This window comes from Thamnophis elegans, chromosome 8 (assembly GCF_009769535.1).
Source record: "Thamnophis elegans isolate rThaEle1 chromosome 8, rThaEle1.pri, whole genome shotgun sequence".
NCBI lineage: Eukaryota > Metazoa > Chordata > Lepidosauria > Squamata > Colubridae > Thamnophis > Thamnophis elegans.
In genome coordinates this window covers 70,994,633-71,016,880 of record NC_045548.1, presented here as the reverse complement: position 1 = coordinate 71,016,880, position 22,248 = coordinate 70,994,633, and positions in this window count along the sequence as shown.

Here is a 22,248-nt window from a genome sequence, read left to right as displayed (position 1 = left end):
CACAGTATTTTTTTTTCTGGAGAGTAAAGTCATCTGTGCACCAAGTTTGGTTGAAATTTCTCAAGACATTCCAGAGTTATGATGGAACATACACACACACAGCTCTCTCTCTCTCTTTCTCTTTCTCTTTCTCTCTCTCTCTCTCTCTCTCTCTCTCTCTCTCTACCTACCTACCTACCTACCTACCTACCTACCTACCTACCTACCTACCTACCTACCTACCTACCTATAGATTTAGAGGAAATGAAGAAGGGCAGGCAAGGTCCAGGAGACTAATTCAGGACTAAAAACGAAATGGACATGTTTGTACATGGTGGCTACAAGAACCTTCTAGAGAAGGTCAAAACTTGGTGTCCCTCATCCAAGAATGGAGAAAAAGAAATAATGCATCTAAGTTATAGGAAAGCTGCTCTTGAATGAATACAAGAACAAAATTTCCCACCTATAAGGGAGTTTGAAGCCAATGCCATTGACCCAGAATGTTGCCGGGCAATTCCTTCTCTAAATATCCTAGGAAAAATACATCTGCTTTGTGGCTTTTCAGGGAGGTGCAACATTCACAACTCCCACTTGCTCCGAGATGCCTTTCTGAGCCTGGATTTGAAGTACCCCACAGCCCAAATGGATAAAAACTGTGAGTCAGCTGCGTGCGTCATAGCTGCTAAAAGGAGAAGCGTGTTTTTAGGTTGCATCAAGACAAGGAAGGTTACCAAAGGGAAAAAAAACCCAATTTCACTGGTAGTGAGTAGCATGGGGATGGCAATAATAATATCACTTAAACTTACATGTCGCTTCACAGTACTTTACAGCCTGCTCTAAGCAGTTTACAGAGTCTGCAAGTTGCTCACAACAATCTGGGTCCTCATTTCACAGACCTCGGAAGGATGGAAGGCTGAATCAACCTTGACATGGTCAGGATCGAGCTCCTGGCTGTGAGCAGAGTTGCCTGCAATACTGCATTCTAACCACTGCACCACCAGGGCTATTGATACACAGTACTACTTCCAAGTGTTTGATGGGATTGCCTGACACAAAAAGTTCTTTTTCTCTCAAAGTCCCTACACATCAAGACATCAAAATCATGAAGATGGGTCGGAATCAATAAATAGCATGCCAACGGGTATCGCATATTGGCATTTGTGACATATATTTTGAGTGACAGGGAGCCACAGCAGAGGGATGAAAGAGCCACATGTGGCTCCAGAGCCATGGGCTGCAGAAATTTATATCAATCCATTATATGCAATGGGTGCTTTTTTTCCAGAAATTGGAAGCAAATGATGGTGAAAAATTGTGATTATGAGACTCTGGGCTTCTTGGTTGGTCTTTCTTTTTTTTGGCAGATGTTTCATTAGCCAAGGTAGGTAACACAATCAGTGCTAGAAGGGAGAGGAGCAAGCTATTTGTATACAAACCCAGAGCAAACCCCACTCCCTTCTAGCACTGATAATGTTAACTAGCTGAGTAGTGAAACGTCTTCAAGAAACCAACCAAACTCAGAGAACATCAAGGACCGCACAGATCAACCCTGAGCTTCTATTGGTTACATGATTGTGGGGTACTGCAAATGGCTTTAAACGCGGGCCAGTTGCCAAGATCCCAGAGTGAGATCACCTGATCATGTTGAGGAGGGGGTGTGTGTTGCTGTTGGAAGTTCAAAGCTGGGTTGTAAGTCGCCCTAAGGACATCAGTCTTAACTTCAAATGTTCACAAAGCAGCCGGTCGTAAGTCAAAGACTACCTGTATATTTTGTGTGGATATTATCTCAGACATTAATTTTGGGGGAAATGGAAGGAAAAAAAAGAGAGGATAACCATGGGTGCTCTATGGGGAAGAGGTGAAAAAATCAGTTTGGAGGACAAATTGTCCTGGATAAAATATTTATGTTTGTTAAGAACTGACATCAATTTGATGGCAACCTAATCAAACAAGAAAAAAATCAAATCTATTAGGAACAACTTTTAATAAATATTCAATCTTCGTATTTGATATTTTTTCATCTATTCCAGTTCTTGTTGTGTTCATTTTTCTACTTCCTGCAATCCTCCCTATGCAACCCACATTTGAAACCACCAATTCAATGAAAAATGTATTGTAGTTTTGTAGTGTGTTGTGATAATAAATGTTAGCAGCGAGCAGTAAGACCATAATTGGTTTTCCTTTGTCACGTTGATTTATATGCATTAAGGAACATCGACAAGGAACCGAAGGCAATCTTTATGATAACAATAGTTTGGCAATCTTCTCAATTCCTTCTAAACTGTCAGTCAAAACCATGAAATTATGGGCACTGCCACCATAGTCTATAATCTGTACCATTATGTTTACACCTCATCCTTCTACCTCAACTGTTGAAATGTTAGAATACGGAATATAGAATACACATAGTAAGCATTAATACATTAATAAATTAATAAAGCATTAAGGGAAGAAAGGTTAAGAAATTAGAAAATAATTACAAAATCGCATAAATGAAGAAGATAAAAAATGTAAGATGCATTGTAGATTGATGAAAGAAATGTCCTTCTGGGTTTGGCTCCAAGTGGGGAAAAAGACACTGGAGACATGGAGGCTGCTTGGAAAGATGGTTTATTGGTGGACAGGACCACATGCCTTGAGCCCTGAATAGAAAAGGTGATCACATGCTTCAATGTTGGTGGAGAAGAAGAGAAGGGCTGAAGGAGGGGCTTGCTAGGCTTTTTATAACCTGTTTAGTCCCACCTCTCTGTTTCCTGTTCCTGTGTAAGAAATGTATTCTAATTGGTTGTCAGACTCCCATAGGGCCATGCAAGGGCAACTCTCTGGGCTGTGTTTGAATCCAGGTTTAGTTGAGTTCTCAGATGCCATGTGGTCAGTTGAGTAAAGGGCCAATATTATCATGCCTTTACTCCCATCCCCCCTGGGGCTGCAGTGGAGGAGTCTTATTATGTAAAGGGACTAGCTTGGCCTTCTTAATGGCCCATTAACAGTGGGGATAGGCAGGAAGCTACAGGAAGCTATTCTGTCTTTTAAAACATGTTTCTTTCTTTCATATCCAGAGAAATATTCTGCCTTTTCAATATTTCCTAGGATATTTCATTTTTCTGGGAGAGGGCGGGTGATAATTTCCTACAATATGAAACAGTATACTAAGGGATTACTATGTATATATGTTACACATAGATAGAAAAGATGTATTCTATATAAATTAGTGCATTGATAGAGTAATAAGTATAAAGGAAGTATAAATACATATGTCTGGGCATCAAAGGTATTGTAGGTAAAATAATATATAAATAGACTATCATGTATTAAAACACGTACACATGTAGGATAAAAATGGTACAAGGGAGGTACACTGATGGGGAAACATTGCAAAGATGATAATTGTGTTAAAAAACTGTTCAATAAAAATTTTTTGAAAAAAAAAGAATATAGAATACACACACACACACAGAGAGTTATAAACACAAACGGTTCAGATGAAAACTGAATTTTTTCTCCCCAGTTAAAAAGTCTTCTGTTTTATTTCCAACAAAACGTAACTCTCTGCCGTTCAAGAGCAAATTCATCTAATTTCTCTTTGCTGCTTCACAGAGTATTTCTCTTCTAACCAGCGCACTTTGTTTCCCCCCCCCTTAATAGAAGAACAGTTGGAATCACTTCCTTGATTCCACCATTCTTCCTCTGTAGCATTTGACTGAATCATCCCTTGTCTCTTGAATTTAAAAAGAGGCAAGCTAAAATTATAGCCCTGAGAAAGTGCTCGGCTCGCATTCATTTGAGCTGGGCTGTCATAGAATGTGCACTGTTCATCTCATCATGCTTTGTGGTCCCTGGATGGAATCAAACAATGCTGCAATTTAGCCAAGCATTGTTGAGCGCAAAGAGGAAGCTATCAAGGGCAAAACTGGGAATCCTGCTGAATGTCAGATGATCTCCTCATCCAGACATCAAACCGGTTAGGACAAGGGTCAGAAACCCTTGTCTTGATTATATTTCTCAATTATAAGGATTCATAATTATCCGGCTCATTCCACTGGGAGAGGACAAACAGGCCGCCATGGATAACTGAAACCTTCAAGGGGGTATCTTAACATTTGACAGATTTGGCTTCCAAGGTACATTTTAGACAGATGAAAGTGCTTGATCAAAGAATATTGTTTGGCCTGGGATGGCACCCACCCCACCAACCGAGCAAATGGTGTAAAGAATACGAGCAAAGGATAACAGAGTTGCAACGAGACCTTGGAGGTCTCTAGTCCAACCCTTTGGTCAAGCAGGTGGACCCCTATACCAGTGTTGGCAAACCTTTTTGGCGCTGAGTGCTATCCGTGCCATCCCCAGTTCGGAACACTAGAATTGGGAACTTATTTACGCCAGGAATGCAACAATGGCCTACACTGGTTTTCCATATGTAACAGAATGGAAGGGACCTTTAGAGTTTCTTCTAGTCCAACCCCCTGCTCAGGCAGGAAACCCTGCACCATTCAGACAACTGATTGTACAATCTCTTCTTAAAATCCTTCAGGGTTGGAACACCCCACAATTTTTTGGAGGGAAGCCGTTCCACTGATTAATTGTTCTGTTAGGAAATTCCTCCTCAGTTCTAGTGCTCTCTCCTTGATCGTTTCCACACATTGCTTCTTGTCCTGCCCTCGGGTGCTTTGGAGAATAGCTTGACTCCCTCTTCTTTGGGGCAGCCCCTGAGATATTGGAACATTGCTATCATGTCACCTCTAGTTCTTCCCCCCTCCCCATCAAACTAGACATATCCAGTTCCTGAAACCATTCTTCATATGTTTTGGCCTCCAGTCATGGAATGGAATGGAATGGAATAGAATAGAATAGAATAACAGTTGGACCATGGTGGTCTTCTAGTCCAACCCCCTGCTTAGGCAGGAAACTGTCAGCCTCTGCTTTGCTGCTGCTTCAGCTGCCATTGAAATGGGGTGGGGGGCATGGTATTTGGGAGGGGAATCATTATGTGCTGGAAGAAGATTCTAGATGCTGGCCTGACCATCTCATTGCGCATGTGGAGGAAGGGAGTTTCCCAGCAAGGTTAACTGTCCAGCATTCCATCCTGGTGATGTTTTTTGAAGATATCTCCCACCTGACATTTTGGGTGAATTATAATTGGACTATGGACTGGGGTGCCAAGGGGAGGGGATTGAACTATACATGATATTCTTTGCTTTCGCGCCTAATTAACCAGACTCAGCTTAGCTTTGCTACTATTCTTTTGTAATTAGTAAAAGTACACTTAATTTCTAACAAATGGAGTTGAGTGGTTTCTTTCTTGATTATTAAATGAAGCAGAAACCCTATACTATTTCAGACAAGACTAGAAGACCTTGAAGGTCCCTTCTATTATTCTATATTGACAAATGGCAGCCCAGTCACTTCTTAACCACTTCCACTGTTGAAGAATTCACAACTTTTGGAGGCAAGTTGTTCCACTGATTACTTGTTCTAACTCTCGGGAAATTTCTCCTTAGTGTTAGGTTCTCCCTTCTTTCTCCTCCCTCCTGCCTTCCTTCCCTCCCCCCTCTCCTTTCCTTCCTTCCTTCCTTCCCTTCTTCCTTCCTTCCTTCCTTCCTTCCACCAGACAGATTTTCCTTTCTTGTGGAAGCTGGAGAAGATGGTAGATTGCTGGATTAGGTCTACTTGGAATTATGTCTGCAGAAGGACATAAAGGATGTTTTGGATGCAAAAGAAAGCCATGGCATGGCAAAACTCTTTTTCCCATGGTCACCATCTGGCTCTCCAAAGTGATGACATGCAGGAGACGCTGTCTCTTTAACCAGTGGGGAAAAAGAAGCTACCCAATTCTATTTTTCAGGGAAGGGAATAGCAGCCAAAACCTGGTTTCAGGGTGCCATTAAGAGAGTCAATCAAGTTGGTGCCACAAGCATATTGCTCGCTGGCAGATACCTTTCAAAACTTCTTCTGCATCCTTTTTGGGTGACATGCTGTGCTCAGAAACACCCACTTTTTTTTTCATTTAGAAGATTATCAAACTCACTGGTTTTTAGCCTGGTCCTCTTTCATCCCCTAGTTCTCCTGCTGATATACGACGTGTGCAAGAATTTGTCAACAGCAGTTCACAACCGCAAAGCCAGGTAAGCTGAAACTGAAAAGATTTGGAGATAGGATAGAAGAAAAGGAAGGGGGAAAAAAAGCTCTAAGCCAGCATGATTTCAAATATATGTAACTGTGCCTTGAAAGTTCCCCAGATTCTAAATATATGCCGTGGAGACTATTAAGTATTTATTTATATACATATATATTCCATGCTTCTTAGCAGCCCATCTCCCTTGGAGGGGGGCTCTGGGTGGCATAGAATTTAAACAAATATATCAATTTTAGGTCAATTTTAACGCGACCTCCTTAAATTCTAGGATCTGTTGAGATGAAATAAAATAGAACCATGTTCTAGAAGTTTGTTGGTGATGCTTCTTTCCATCTGCCTTTTTTGAAACAGACCTGAAATGGGGGCAGCTTAATATCAAAACAGGACAGATCAAAATAAGATGGGGAAGTTGGCAGAGAAGATCCTTCTCACTACCGCCTGTAATTTTACTATAGTTTCCTGGCTTGTTATGAGACATACCGTCGCCGCTTCTAACGCGAAGATACCACTGAACACAATTCATGGTTTGTTACACTGATCGGTTTGCTGAGTCACAACGATGAAAAAAGCAATAAATCCCAATTGAAATTAATCCCTGTATCTTAATTCAAACGGCTAAAGAGGTAGCCGAAGGAAATAGAACCAGATTAAACAGAACCATTCCCCGGAGAAGTTAACGGGCAAAAACCGTTGATGCTTAAAAGTGCTGAACTTTCTTTATAACTGGATTAAAGCAGATTCGTTCCTTGAAGAAGTTAATGGGCCAAACTGTTAACACTTTAAAAAGCATTTGGAATTTTTCCAAAAAGTGGGTTAAAACAGATTCTTTCCTTGATGAAATTGAGGGCAAAATTATTATTATTATTATTATTCTTTTTAAAGATTATTTTCTCTTTCAAGTTCATTCACAAGTATACACTCTTATAATTACTATTAACATTTATCTATTCATCATTAATCTTTATCGCTATTTTCTTACAAATTATAGAACACAGTTTGGGTCACTTTCTTGCCACCCCATGGCTCCATCTTATTTTGCAACAACCCTACTTCTCAAGCTATCTTCTCTGCCTTCTTTCCTCTTTTCCTTCCTCCCTTCTTCTTCCCCTCTCTTTCCCCCCTTCCTCTCTTCTCCTCCTTCTTTCCCTCTCTCCTACTCTTATTTCCTTTCCCTTCCTGCCTCTGCTTTACCCTTTCTTCCTTTCCCTCCTCATCCTTCCTCCTTTCTATTGTTAGGGCAAAATTATTGATGCCAAAACTATTGGCGTTTATCTTAAACTGGATTAAAGCAGATTCCTCCCTTGAAGAAGTGAATGGGTAAAAAAACTGTTTAATTCTGAAAAGTATTGAAATTGATTTAAAACGGGGAAGGGAAAAACAGACAAGAGGAGGGTCATCTAGTTTACTTTTTTAAAACTAGAATTCTGGTTTAAACTAACACAACGAATGCAGGAGAAAGTGAGTTGGTAGAGCTGGCTCTAATATACACAGTAACATCTTACAAACTATAGCTGCATACAGAAGTGGAAATTTGATTCTGACTAGGTAGATCCAGGATTCCCTAACAAAAGACATTTTTATTTTTATGTATTTATTTATTTATTTCATCGAGCATGAATTAGATGAGAGATATAAGTAGAAACATGATTATGAATACATGAAATGGATAGAAATACAAGGGAATATTAGTACAGGGACAGTAGGCACACTGGTGCGCTTATGCAGTCTAAAGTTAAAGTTTTGGGGGTTTGGGGAAGAGACTGCAGAGTCAGGTAAAGCATTCCAGGCGTTGACCACTCTGTTACTGAAGTCGTATTTTCTGCAATCAAGTTTGGAGCAGTTTACGTTAAGTTTGTATCTATTGTGTGCTCATGTGTTGTTGTGGTTGAAGCTGAAATAGTCATTGACAGGTAGGACATTGTAGCAGACAATTTTATGTACTACGCTTAGTATAAATACATTCCTTTACACAGAGAAGTAATTTTTAAAAGAAAATCATGCTCTTTTTTTCTTATAATTTTTTTAAAATTTTTGTTACATAGACAACATATACACACACAAAAGAAAAGAAAAAGAAAAAAGAAAAGAGCAAAAAAACACACACAAAGAAAAAAACAAACAAAGCCCATCATCACATTCAGTATGTCGTTTGGTTACAGGTGTTTTAACATTTATCATTCTTGTACATTTATTATTTCATTTAATAGGTTATAATTTAGTATCGTTTCTTATTCCCCTACCTGTGACAATCCATCCCAACTACATTTCCCCCCACATACACCCCATATTTTATATATATTTAATACACACAATAAAAAAAATAAAAAAAAATCATGCTCTTCAAACAAAGAACATTTGAACTAAGTGAATGGCGCATAGCCAGCTCCAGCAGAGTATTTTTCATACTTCATATTCACCATGAATGACTTAAACAGCCACATTGGTTTTCTTAGTAAATAAATGAAACAATATTTTTCCGTTTCCCCTTGGTATATTTCAACTACTGTGAGTTAGAAACTCTAGAAGATTTATTGGAAGTTATGTAGAAATCCTCCAGTATTTTCAGATCGGCTTTTTGGTCATTGCTTCCTTTTCTCCAAGAATATTCATCTTAAAGAAAAATTATAGAATGCCATTGAAATCCAGTGCATAGCAACCAAACCACCTTGGGATATTCCATTTTAACTAGGTTGATTAATTGCTATTCCTGTAAGGAGGTGGGATTTCAAAACCATTTTAAAATAGTACCAATATTGTTTGTTTTCTAATCATCATTACCTATTAAAATACACCTTGAGATGTTTGGTTTGGAAACACGAAACATCTTTTTTTTAAATGTTTTATTTTATTTTATCAATTTCATATATACATTCACAATTATATGATCTCATAACTGTTATTAATAATATGTATTTATAACAATTTTTTCCCTACAGTTGACAATATACTTGAAGATTGCTTTCTTACCATACCATAGATCCATTATCTTACAACGGTCCTACTTCTTCTTCCCTCCCTCCCTCTTTCCTTCCCTCGTTTTTCTCTCCTACTCTCCTTCCTTCCCTCCTTCCTTCCTCCCTCCTTTCCCCTTCCCTCCTTCTCTCCTTCCCTCCTAACTTCCTTCCCTCCTTTCTTCTCTCCTTCTCTCCTTCCTTTCCTCCTTCCTTTCCTCCTTCCTTCCCCCTTCCTTCTCTCCTACATTCCCTCCTTCCTTCCCTCCTTTCTTCTCTCCTTCTCTCCTTCCTTCCCTCCTTGCTTCCCTCCTTGCTTCCCTCTCCTTCCCTCCCTCCTTCCTACCCCCCTTTTTCTCTTTCGTCTCTCCTTCCTTCCTTCCTTCCTTCCTTCCTTCCTTCCTTCCTTCCTTCCTCCTCTCCTTTCCCTTCTCTCCTTCCCCTTCCTCCCCTTTACCCTTCCCCTCTTCTTCCCATTCCTCCCCTCTTTCCTACTCTTACATTCCCTCCCATTCTTCCTCTGCTTTTCCCTTTCTCCTATTCCTCTCTCTTCTCCTAACACGAAGCATCTTACTGATGCTGATTTAAAAAAAAAAAACATGAAAATTGTTACTTTGAAAGGAAATTGGGGACTTTTATGTATAAAGAGCAGTATTATATCTTGATATATTACTTCCTTTCTGTTTCCACTGGTTGCTATTGAGTTAAGTTTGTTAAGGTTTCTATTTAAAGAGAGAAGCATTGGTGGCTAGGATTTTTTTTTAAAAAAATATCACCCATACTTCTAAATCAGTGTTAAAGGTTGATTTGACAAAAGCTAACAAACAAGACTTAAAAAGGAGAAAAGATAAGAGGATTTGGCAGACTTGGGAGTGGATTATCAGCAAAAAATAGTGAAGTTGGAAATAATGGCTGGGTCGAATATATAATATGAAAGATTAGATTAAGACCCAAGGGAGGAGTATGGGAAGCGAGTTAAAGAAAAGACGTAAAAATTCTAAGAGGGAGAGAGACGATGGATAGTAAGGATCTTTTTTTTTGTTAAAACAGACTGGCTGCATTAGGAATTAGAGTAGATTAAGAAATTAGGAAGAGGGGGAATATTGTTATGCATATTTTTGCATAGTACATTTAAAGTGAAAGGTAGAGGTTAAGATCAGATTTTAAAAAAGGTGTTATCAGGTCTGCTGAGGAATATGGGTGTAGCAAATATGAATAACTGAAGAATGAACGATTACCACATTTTTTGGAGTATAAGACGCACCAGAGTATAAGACGCACCAAGATTTTGATGAGGCAAATTTAAAAAAAAAAGGTTTTTGCACTCTGCAGACTTCCCAAAAACAGCCCCCTCCTTTTTTGGTGCAAAAATGGGCCCGTTTTTCATCAAAAAAGGGGCATGCATAGCCTTTAGAAGGCTTATAGAGTGCTCCTGGGATGGGAGGGGGGGGAAATGAGCAAAAAATATCCCATTTTTCAGAAGACGGGCCCGTTTTTGTCAAAAAAAAGGGCATGCATAGCCTTTAGGAGGCTTATAGAATGCTTTGGGGGGGGGAGGGGGAGGGAAATGAGCAAAAAATGGGCAAAAAACAGGAGCCTCTGGAAGCCTCTAAAGGCTATGAACAGCCATTTGGTGAAGAGGGTGGGGTTTCGATGCTGTATTCAGTGTATAAGACACACCCAATAGCAATAATTGCTATTCCTGTAAGGAGGTGGGATTTCAAAACCTTCTTTTTGAGGGAAAAACGTGCATCTTATAGGCCAAAAATATGGTATGTGTTGACATAAATATGTAATAACATTAGAACCACATAAGTTTGATTAATGTATTATTTCATGTGTATCAATATTATTTTGTATCAAAATGAATGACACTAAGATGCCACACTGTCCTTGAATAAGTTGATGTATATTTAAAATATAGGGACGGGGTGGCTCAGTGGCTAAGGCTCTGAGCTTGTCGATCAGAAAGGTTGGCAGTTTGGAGGTTTGTATTTCTGCATCGCATAACGGAGTGAGGTTCTGTTACTTGTCCCAGCTTCTGCCAACCTAGCAGTTCGAAAGCACATAAAAATGCAAGTAGAAAATTGGGATCACCTTTGGTGGGAAGGTAACAGTGTTCCATGCGCCTTCGGCATTTAGTTATGCCGGCCACAGAACCACAGAGACGTCTTCGGACAGCGCTGGCTCTTCGGCTTTGAAATGGAGATGAGCACTGCCCCCTAGAGTCAGAAACGACTAGCACATATGTCCGAGGGGAACCTTACCTATTTAAAATAAAAAAAAACTTTATGCAAAAAAAAAATAAATTAAAAAGGAAACCTTCTGCATCTGAAATAATTCTCTCAAAATAAATAATTTCAGAAATTGAATGGAAAAATGAGTTCAAGAAATAATACTCTTGAAATAAACAATGATCTTGCTTCTTGAAATAATTTCAAACCTACCGTAACTTTTATAAGAAAGGGTTTGAGTGGAAAATAGGAAAACTTTTGAAGTCTTGCAAAAAGCCCCAAGGTGAAATCAATTCTTACTCATTTACAACAGCTATTTTTTTTTATCTAGAAGTTTGGGAAGTATAAATGATTGCTGCCTGCATTTTACAGCTCAAGAACCAATTGTACTCATTTCTGAACAAAGAGTGGGTTTTAATAAAACAAATTCTGTTAGATTCCCTGGAGGGAAATATGGACTGAACGATGGCTTAAAACATTCTTCCTTAACAATAACATAAAAAGAGATGATTTGTGTATCCATCTCTTAAATTTCATTATGTTTACTGGAGGAGCAAAACATGCTGCACTCAACAAGGATGCAAAAGCATCCATTAAAATACCAAATGGGGTTTCTACTTGATAATTTAAATATATTTCTGGGATGGGGGGGGGAAGTGACTGGGGAATTCTGGGAGTTGAAGTCATTGTCAAGATTGAAAATACTAATCTAACTCCGTAAGAAATCTGTATCCTGGTGGCCTCCCATCTTTCTCCCTCATTCTCCAAAACGGCTTATCAGAAGCTCTAACTGAACTCTGAGGACCAGCCATGAATCCCTATCTTCTAACTTTCGATGGTCACTTAATGAATGGTCATCATTCGAGGACTATCTGTATCATAAAAATGATAATACTTTTGAATGATGTTTATGTCATTTCAAGATATATCTATCTGTCTGTCTGTCTGTCTATCGTCTGTCTATCGTCTATCTATCTATCTATATCTATCTATCTATATCTATCTATCTATCATTTCTAACTACAGTACATACCTATTATCTTTTTTCTTTCTTTCTTTCTTTCTTTCTTTCTTTCTTTCTTTCTTTCTTTTTCTTTCTCTTTCTTTTCTTTTCCCTAACTACATCCATCCATCCATCCATCCATCCATCCATCGTCCCCGTCCGTCCGTGTCGTGTCTGTCTGTCTGTCTGTCTGTCTGTCTGTCTATCTTCGGCAGCCGACCCACAACCATAGAGTACACTCGCAGAGTGGCCATTACCGGAAGACTCGGCAGGACCTCCGGGATTTGGAAGGCGGAGAAGAAGCCATGCTGGATGGTGATGGCAGTGGGGGTGTCAGTGGTGGCATCCTGGCCCTGTGGGGGAGCTGGGCCCAGGCATGATGAGGCTGGGAGGCGTGAACAGGCGCACACACAATCCCCTTCTCCAGTCAGGAAGAGTGCCATTCACCAACCTAGGAGTATCCTGAAGGCGCCAAGCTGGGGGAGCTGGGGGGGGGACGGGGAACAGGCGCTCTCGTGGCTTGGCACCTTTGGGATACCCCTAGGTCAGTGAGTGGTGCTCTGCCCGGCTGGAAAGGGAGGTTGCGGGTGGCTGCTTGTGAGCATGGTCACCTCCCATTATAACATCTGTTTGCCCTTGAGGCTGTGCCCGGCTCTTAGGGAGCCACTTGCAAGAGAGCAGCTGCCTGCAACCCCCCTCTCCAGCTGGGCACAGCCACCACTCACCGACCTAGCAATATCCCGAAGGTGCCAAGCAACATTAGCCCTTTGTCCCCCTGGCTCCCGTGGCTTGTCGCCTTCGGAATACGCTAGGTCAGTGAGTGGCGCTGTGCCGGGTGTGTTGTCAAGGGGCTTATTTTCAGGGGGGCTTATACTTTTGCCACCGAAAAATATGGCAAGGCCTTATTTTCAGGACATGTCATATTTTCGGGGAAACACAGTAATAACTTCTTATTTAATACTAATATAAAGTAACCATTGCTATAACAACAAACTTACCTAATCGGTAAAAAAAACCCTCCCAAAGTATTTTTCCCCCACCTCAAGCACAAAGTCCAGAAGACTTGGTAATTTCTTGAAATGACATAAATTTCCCTGGGTAATTTCCAGAGTTCTCTCAGAACTGGTCTGGTCTGTATATCTAATTAAGATCAATAGATATCACCCCTTTTGGCAGAAAGGGGCAGGCAGAAGCTCAGGTGCTAGGATTTATTCGTAGTTCACAGCCCCCCTTTTTGGGGGGGGGGGCTGCGAACGGAGAAGAGATCCAGCGTAACTGAGCTCTTATCTCCAGCCAGTTCCTCGCAGCTGCCTTTTGCAGCCCTAGACAGACGATCCCCCCCCTCAGGACAATGATAAATTGCTTAAAGCAACTTAAGGCTAACACGAGCGGGTCTTACTCCTGTGATGTTCTTTTTATAAACTATCTAAACACCAGCCTTGTTGCCTTTGAAACTTCTTGTTCAACGTGCTACAAGATGGCGTTTTTACTGTGTTGGTGATTGATGACGCAATTAACCGGCTTTATCTCCCCGGAGAGCTACTCATTAACAAGCAAAATCTACATAATTATTGAGAACTGACCAGGTGAAGACACTTTATCTGTTTATTCTCAGCTTTTATCTATAATGCTCCCAGGTCTAAGCAGGCAAAAAAATCCCCCCGCATGTGCTCAAAGAACTGTTAGTAAATCGCTGCCTTTGCCTCCTACACCCTACTGGAGATTCCTTGACACAGGAGCTTCTTTTTCAAATACTCAATGATTTAAACAAGAAATCAAAGAATTTGTGCTGGATCTATGCGACAAAATACAGACTAAATTGCCCAAATAAAGGTGGATATGTTTGAAGCTATGTCTACTTTGACAGATTATATCGAAGAAATGGAGACTAAACTGGAAACTTTGGAGGAGGCTAATTCTAATTTGACTTTCAACATCCAAGCATTACAACAAGAGATTAGAGATACTCAAACACAACTTATAATGATAAATTATAACAGAAAGGCGTTTGCAATAAGAGTCAGAGGACTGCCGAAAAGAAAGGAGAGAACTTGAAACAGACGTTTGTAGAAGCTTTCAGCCAAGCGGTGGGAGGTCCGGGATTCAATTTTGATGGAATATTCGAAAAATCTATACGCCAGAATTCGTGTGTAGCAGAACAACGACAGCTTCCAAGAGACATAATATATACTTTTCACAAGAGAATCCAGAAATGCGATCATCCAAAAGTTTTACAACAAACAGGCTCCGAATCGAGGCCATGATTTGTTGTTAAAGAAATCCCGCTCCAGATGCTGCAAGCAAGGAGGAGGGCTATTCTTTTTAACCCAAGAACTTAGAAATCGTCAAATACAGTATAATGGGAAGCTCCAGTTGGAATCACAGTACACTCGAAAATCAAAGATTCGTCTTAATTCTGTTTCGGAAGCGGGACTTTTATTATAAAACTCTGAAGGCGGGGCTTCTTGACTCACTTGGAAATGCGGAAGGACAAGGTGAAGGAAAGATAAGCAGCAATTCACTTGGTTACAAGATGGAGGGAGTTGTGTTCCCCTACTGGAGAGGCAGAAGAGCCGAAACTGAGGATTTAGCCATATTTTAAAGCAGCGGGACACGTGGTTATGGCAGGCAGAGGGTTGCCTCTCTTCCGGAAGGGCAGAAGCATAAAGAATAAAGATCCAGCGATGTCTTAAAATACTTTCTAAGCTCTTGGACTGATTAAAATTTTAGATTTTGTTTGGTATGAAATGGTAAAGCTGTGTACCGATGAGGAAGGAAGAAGCATTGTTATTTTGGACAGATTGTACGGGACTTTATAAGACTTATTTGAATTTCAATCCAAACTGCGCAGAATGTTTTCTGTGAGGAAGAGCGGGGGGGACTAAGATTTATTTGAATTGCGGTTGGGATGACATGGAGTCGGGAGGAGTGGGGCAGAAGGGAAGGTGGAGCGGGATATGATGAAGGGATCTTGGGACGGAATGAAGTGGTATGGATTTTGGGCACACATTTTACGGATTTACAGCTTGAAGTATAACATAAAAAGCTCAGGATTTTAAAGTGAAGAGCGAGATCCTAATCTTATGGAATTTGGGCTTGGGAGGAATGGAGATGAGAAACGAAGGTAGGAAGATGAGTAGCGAAAGTATGATTAGACTGCTCTGTATTTGAAGATAAATGATTTTTGTATAAACTAATATTTGAATATAAGGTTAAGAAAGGCTATCTGGAGAGTCTACAGGAAGAAGATGGGGGTAAATATCAAAGAAGAAGGGACGAGGACAAAATATAAATGGAATGATTTATACTGTTAAATCTAAGAATGATGGGAGGCTGAGCATAATGCAAAAGTTTTTATTTATTTTATTTTTTTTTTCTTTCGGAGTTCTTATTTTATTTTCATTATTATTGTTAATAAGATTTTAGAAGGTGAATGGTACTGAACTGTGCCGGGTGTGGGACCTGGGAAAGTCGGAGGGGATTAGGGAGGGGGGTTCATTGGGGGTGGGTGGGTGGGTGGAGATATAGTTTCAATATATAGAATAAGAAGAATACACTTGTATACTGTTGTCCTTATCTTTTTTTTTATTTTCTCTTTTTTTTCTTTTTCTTTTTGTTCTTCTTTTTTCTTTTTAGCGTAATTTTTAGTAACTGATAGATTAAGGAATAGAGAAATGCACCAAAGTGAGAAGTATAGGGAAAGGAAGAGGGAGAAGTAAGGAGGGAGGAGAGGGGAATGTAAGGAGGATGAGAGGGGAAGGAGGGTGAGGAAGGCGAGAAAGGAAGATAGGAGGGGAAAGGGAAAGTAAGAGGGGTGATCGTTGGGGGGAGAAAGGAAAGTTGGAGGGGGAGAAGAAGGGGTGTATGAAAGCGATAGGTTGGGTTATGAGAGTTGTGTTTAGGTTGGGGTTTTTCTTTTTTTTATATTATTTATTATTATTGCAAATATTCAGTAATAAGTGAATCCAAAATGAAAATGAAAATGAATAAAACATTAAAAAATGAGTATACATGGCAATCTTAAATCAATGTCCCTGTTGGAGTGATAATGAGATTGTGTGTTTAACCCAAAGTAAAACCATTTACCCAGCATGGGGTAATTTACCCAGAATTTTGAAGAAAATAACAGAACAGAATAACAAGAACTGGAAGGGACCTTGGAGGTCTTCTAGTCCAACCCTTGCTCAAGCAGAAAAAACCCTGTACATTGCAGACAAATGGGTCCAATCTCTTACTAAAAACCTCCTTTGATGACACATCAACAACTTCTGAAGGCAAAGCCGTTCTCCTGGTTAATTGTTCCCACCTGTGTGAAATTTCTCCTTGTTTCTAGATTGGGTATGTATGCTTACAGTTTATATCTCTCTTTATAATATAATAATTCTGACAGTTTGAACAATTAATCAACACTGGCCCAGAAGTGTGAATGCTCCAAACTGGAAGTTTTTAGGAGATGTTGGATAACCATTTGCTGAAGTGGCCAAGCAAGGGGTTGGACTAGAGACCTCCAAGGTCCCTTCCAACTATCCTATCCTATCTATCCTATCCTATCCTATCCTATCCTAGCCTATCCTATCCTATTCCTCCATCCATCCCATCCTATCTATTCCATTCCATCCTATCCCTCCCATCCCATCCCATCCCATTCCAACCTATATTATCCTATCCTCTCCATCCATCCCATCCATCCCATCCCACCATCCCATCATCCCATCCCATCCCATTCCATTCCATCCCATCCCATCCTATCCATTCCATTCCATTCCATCCTATCTATCCCCATCCCATCCAAACCCAACCCATCCCTCCCTCCATCCCAATCCCATCATCCATCCCATCCCATACCTCCCATTCATATCCATTTCTATCCTTTTTTCTCTCTCTTGTATGCCAATCAGGATAGAAAAGAAAGCAGGTATATGGACCGGGCTGATAAGCAATGAAGATATGGATTTAATGAAGAAGTGTTGGGGGAGCCTGACGGGACATAGTTGCAATATCAGAAGATGTGTCTTCATCTAGCTACCATTGCAAAATATAAGAGTGCATAACATGTGGCTGCTTCGCCGCCAGATTGTGGTTATTGCACTAAAAATCTTTTTTGGGGGGAGTATCATTAAGCAATTGTAATGCAAACACTGCAGTTGTTAATCAAATCCTTCATTCGCAAATGAGGCATTTTTTGGGGGCAATAAATGGAGATGAATGCTGGTCCAAAATGTTGTAAATTGTGTTCATTTGGACATAGGGCATTACAAACGACTGTAAATATAGGTTGGTTGTTGCGTATGCTCCAAGTATGGTGATGTGTCAATGGAGGGGATTTGGGATTGCTGTCAGAACTGGATCAGGGGATCTTTTGGGGGATCCTATCTGACACATTCCTTGCATGGGTCCCTTGGAAGGCCAGCGTTGTGTGAGCATCTGTTGCTTGGGAGGAGAAGGTCAAAGAACATGAGGCAGACCCAGAAATAGGTGGAGACACCACATCAAGACAACAATGAACAATGGTGAGGCCACCAAAGGAGAAGGAGGAGAAGGAGGAGGGAGGAAGGCAAAAGGAAGAGTCGAAGGAGGAGGAGAAGGAGAGGGGGAGGAAGGGGAGGAGAGAAGAAGAGGAGGAGGGAGGAGGAAAGACGGAGGGGGAAGAAGAGAAGGAGGAAAAGAAGAAGAGAGGAAAGAGAAGGAAGAAGAGAAGAAGAAGAAGAAGAAGAGAAAAAAGGAGAAAAGACACGCAAGAAAAGAGAAGAAGAAAAGAAAGAAGAAGAAAGGAAAGAAGAGAAGAAAGAGAAGAAGAAGGAAAGGAAGAAAAGAGAAGAGAGAAGAAAGACAAGAGAAGGAAGAAAGAACGGAAGAAGAGAAGAAGAGAAAAAGAGACAGAAAGAGGGAAGAGAATGAGAAGGAAGAAAGAGGAATAAGAGGGCCAGAATGAAGAGAGAGAGACAGAGGAAGAGAGAAGTAGAAGAAAGAGAGAAGAAGAGAGAAGAGAAAAGAAAGAAGAGCAGAAAGACGAGAGAGCAAGAAGAAAGAAGAAGAAGAAGAAGCAGAATGGACAGAAGAGAACCAAGAGAGAAAGAAAGACGAGAGCGAAGAAGCAAGAGATAAGGACAGGAAGAGAAGGAACGAAGGAAAGAAGACGAAGAAGAAGAAGACGAAGAAGAAGAAGAGAAGAAGAAGAAGAAGAAGAACTACTGATGGTTCTATTGCACCTGTCATCACCCTAAAGCTTGCTTTGCAACAATATCTTGCAAGGTCAATTGCTTTGTTTAACATGTCACAGTTAGCCCTGACTTCCCCACAATGCCCCATGCGATCCACCCTTCTCCTTTCTTTATTTTATTCCCATAGAGATTCACATAGTCCTAGAGCATTTTCGTCCGCGTATCAAAGGGGCATCTATGGGATGACAAAAAAGCCAAAGGGCAATGTGACTGTGTATCAAAGCCCTGTCACTTTTGATGTGTGATATATGTATATATATAAAGAGGTCGGGTTTAACTAGTTTCTGGGTCTTTTGGCCTTCCCCACAAGTCCTTTCAGTCTTGGCCAAGAGATTCTCCATTCCTCTTCCTTCCTTCATTCCTTCCTTCCTTCCTTTTCCTTCCTTCCTTCCTACTGTCTTACTCCCTCCTTCCCTCTCCCCCCTCTCCCATCCTTCTTCCGTCCTCTCCTTCCTTCCTTTTTTCCTCCTCCCTCCCCATCCTTCTTCCCGTCCTTCCTTCCTTCCTTTTTTCCTCCCTCCCTCTCATCCTCTTCCCTCTTCTTTTCCTTCCCTTTTCTTTCCTCATCCTCCTATCCTTCTTCCAGCCCTCTTCTTCCTTCCGTTCTTTCCTCCTCCCTCCTCATCCTTCTTCTCTCTCTCTCCGTCCTCTCCCCCCTTTTCCTCCCTCTCCTTCCTTCCTTCTTCCCTCCCTCCCCATCCGTTCTCCTCCCTCTCCTTCCTTCCTTTTTTCCTCCCTCCCTCCTCCCTCTAACCCCCTCTTCCTTCCTTCTTTCCTCCCTCCCTCCCATCCTTCTTCCAGCCTCTTCTTCCTTCCGTTTCTTTCCTCCCTCCCTCCTCATCCTTCTTCCCTCTCTCTCTCCGTCCTTCCTACCCCCTTTTCCTCCCTCTCCTTCCTTCTCTTCCTCCCTCCCCATCCGTCCTCCATCTCCTTCCTTCCCCATCTTCCTCCCTTCCCGCCTTTTCCTTCCTTCTTCCTCTCCCCATCCGTCTTCCCTCCTCCCTCTCCTCCTCCCTCCCTCCCTCTCCTTTGTGTATTATTATCATTTTCTCTGCATTTGATTTATACACTACTTTTGGCCGATGGGATATTTAGGTTAGTGAATGAAATAAAATATGAAATGGATTTTTTGAAAACCCAATAAAGCAGTTGAAAGGCCTCGTCTTAAGTCCTTTCCTGAAAATATAAAAAAAATGCAGATTAACTCTACTTCCCCAGAAAATGCGTTCCTTCTTAAAATGCTTGCAGCCCTGTTTTCATGAACAATTCATAATATTTCAAACTGGGGAAATCGTTCAGGTCAGATCAAAACGCTCAGAAACATGACTTGAACAGACGAGAAACATCTTCTGGACAGACGGATTCATTTTTCCTGGCGACAGAACTTCAAAGGCATTTGCCTTGCCCTTTATCTTTCCTTCATTCATTCCCCCTAATGCCCCAATAATTCAGAGACTAGGATAATTATCCCGCCAAAGAGAGGCTATTTTAGAGCAGCTGGAGAGCAACCTGACCAGGGATTTTATTTTAATCATGCTTTTTGATCTGTGAATGCATTTTGCCCTGATGATAGCTTAAGAACATCTTAGCTTGCCTTTGAATGTCCAGGGATGGAGACGATTGCTTCAGATCTGAAATGGATTCATGCAGAATATCTCTAAAGTGATTATCTTCTTTTTTATGTGCAATTTCCAGCTGTCTTCAACAATCTTTAGCTGTAAAAGGATTATCTTTGGTGTATAATGTAATTAGCAGGACCATAGTGGATATCTAGGGACGTGGTGGCTCAGTGGCTAAGATGCCGAGCTTGTTGATCAGAAAGGTCAGCATTCAGCGGTTTGAATCCTTTGTGCCGTGTAACGGAGTGAGCTCCCGTTACTTGTCCCAGCTTCAGGGTTCCAAATAGCAATCCAAAAGTAAATCAGAATCTGAGGCAAAGGCTTCCTCAAAATAAATTGGGGAATTTATTTCTCATTTATTGAAGTTTGAAAGTTTAATAACATTATATGCCATCCAATCCCGTAGGACTCCGTAATAAATTCCTCAATTTATTAAGAGAGCCATGTCGGCACATCTGGGGAAACCTGAATCAGAAAGCTTCCTGGTTTTCCCACCCAGTTGAAAATTCAAGATCTTGCCCCCACACCCACAAGTCCATCAACATGGTCCAATCTTCCACTGCCATGGCTAGCAGTTCCACCCATGTTATTGCTGTTATTGTCATGTGAAGTTTAGACTTGAGGAACTCCACTGCTTATACAAACAAATAAACAAACAAGCAGAAACATACAAAATTTCATCTGTCTTCTCTCAATCCCTAGACCAGTATACCAAAAGGAAGAAACCGCAGTTTCCCAGTGAATTTGACACATGTGGTCAGCAAATGGTTTGCAGTGTTCCTAACATTATTATTGTAAACCAGAATTGCTGGTTGGGGAATTCTGTCTGCTGAAATCCCACATCTTAAACATTAGCACGTTTGGGGGGTGGGGAACACTAGTGGTATCTCTTTTCATTGCAGGTGGTATTTTTGTTGACTGGAATAATAACAACAGCCATTTTGCTTAAGACCATTTCTGTCGGATTCACTGCGTTTCGCTTTTGTCTCTCTTTCTCCAGATAATTTCTCAGAAAACAGATTCCAAAATGTCATGGTTTTTCCCTCTGGTGGTGATATGAATTTATCCACCATCTTTTTATACTTCTGCTTTGTATCTAGCTTGGTAAGTACAAGCTACAGCTGTGTTTTCACAATAGAGTTATGTTGCCGGCTCACAATATATATATTTCTTTTAACTACCCTGCAATCCTTTGCTTCCCAAAAATATTGAATAATAAACTAGCCAAAAGGGATGGGCTAAACTAACATGCTATATGGGGGGGGGGGAACCAACCAAGATTAATATTATCGGTAATTACATTTGAACATTGGACAAATGTAGTTGCTGAATCTTTCATTTACATGTGGTGTGTTCATTTCCCTCCCCCCCCCAGAAAATTAATGCGTAATTTTGATTCTGCATCTAATAAATTACTGTTTTCAGACCAAGATATTTAAACTTCCCCTCGACATATATGCTAGTTGTTCCCGACTCTAGGGGGCAGTGCTCATCTCCGTTTCAAAGCCGAAGAGCAGCAGCGCTGTCCAAAGACGTCTCCATGGTCATGTGGCTGGCATGATGAAACGCCGAAGGCGCATGGAACGCAGTTAACTTTCTCACCAAAGGTGTTCCCTATTTTTCTACTTGCATTTTTACATGCTTTCAAACGGCTAGGTTGGCAGAAGCTGGGACAAGTAATGGGAGCTCACTCCCTTATGCGGCACTAGGGATTCGAACCAACCTTTCCGATCGACAAGCTCAACTTTTTAACCACTGAGCCATCACATCCCTCTGGATATTTTATACAATGACTATTATTTTTTTTCAATAGAGAGGGACAGAGGGACACCTTTTCCCAGGAGTCTATTTTTGAAATTGATATTATTTTTTTTTGCAGCTGCGAGCACAAAGAGAGAAAATAAGAAAGAAGAGCGAGTGGTTGTAATGGCAACTGCAGGTAAATTCTTCTCGGAGAACTCATTTCCTCTCTGTCTTTCTGCAAACGTGTTCTGAATTAGAAATGGCAGCTTTGTTGCAACGGTGGCAGAATTAGACGATAATCAACAATGGCATTGTAAGATAATAATGATTTCCTTTGACACTGCAAGCAGACTGAAATATTTTTC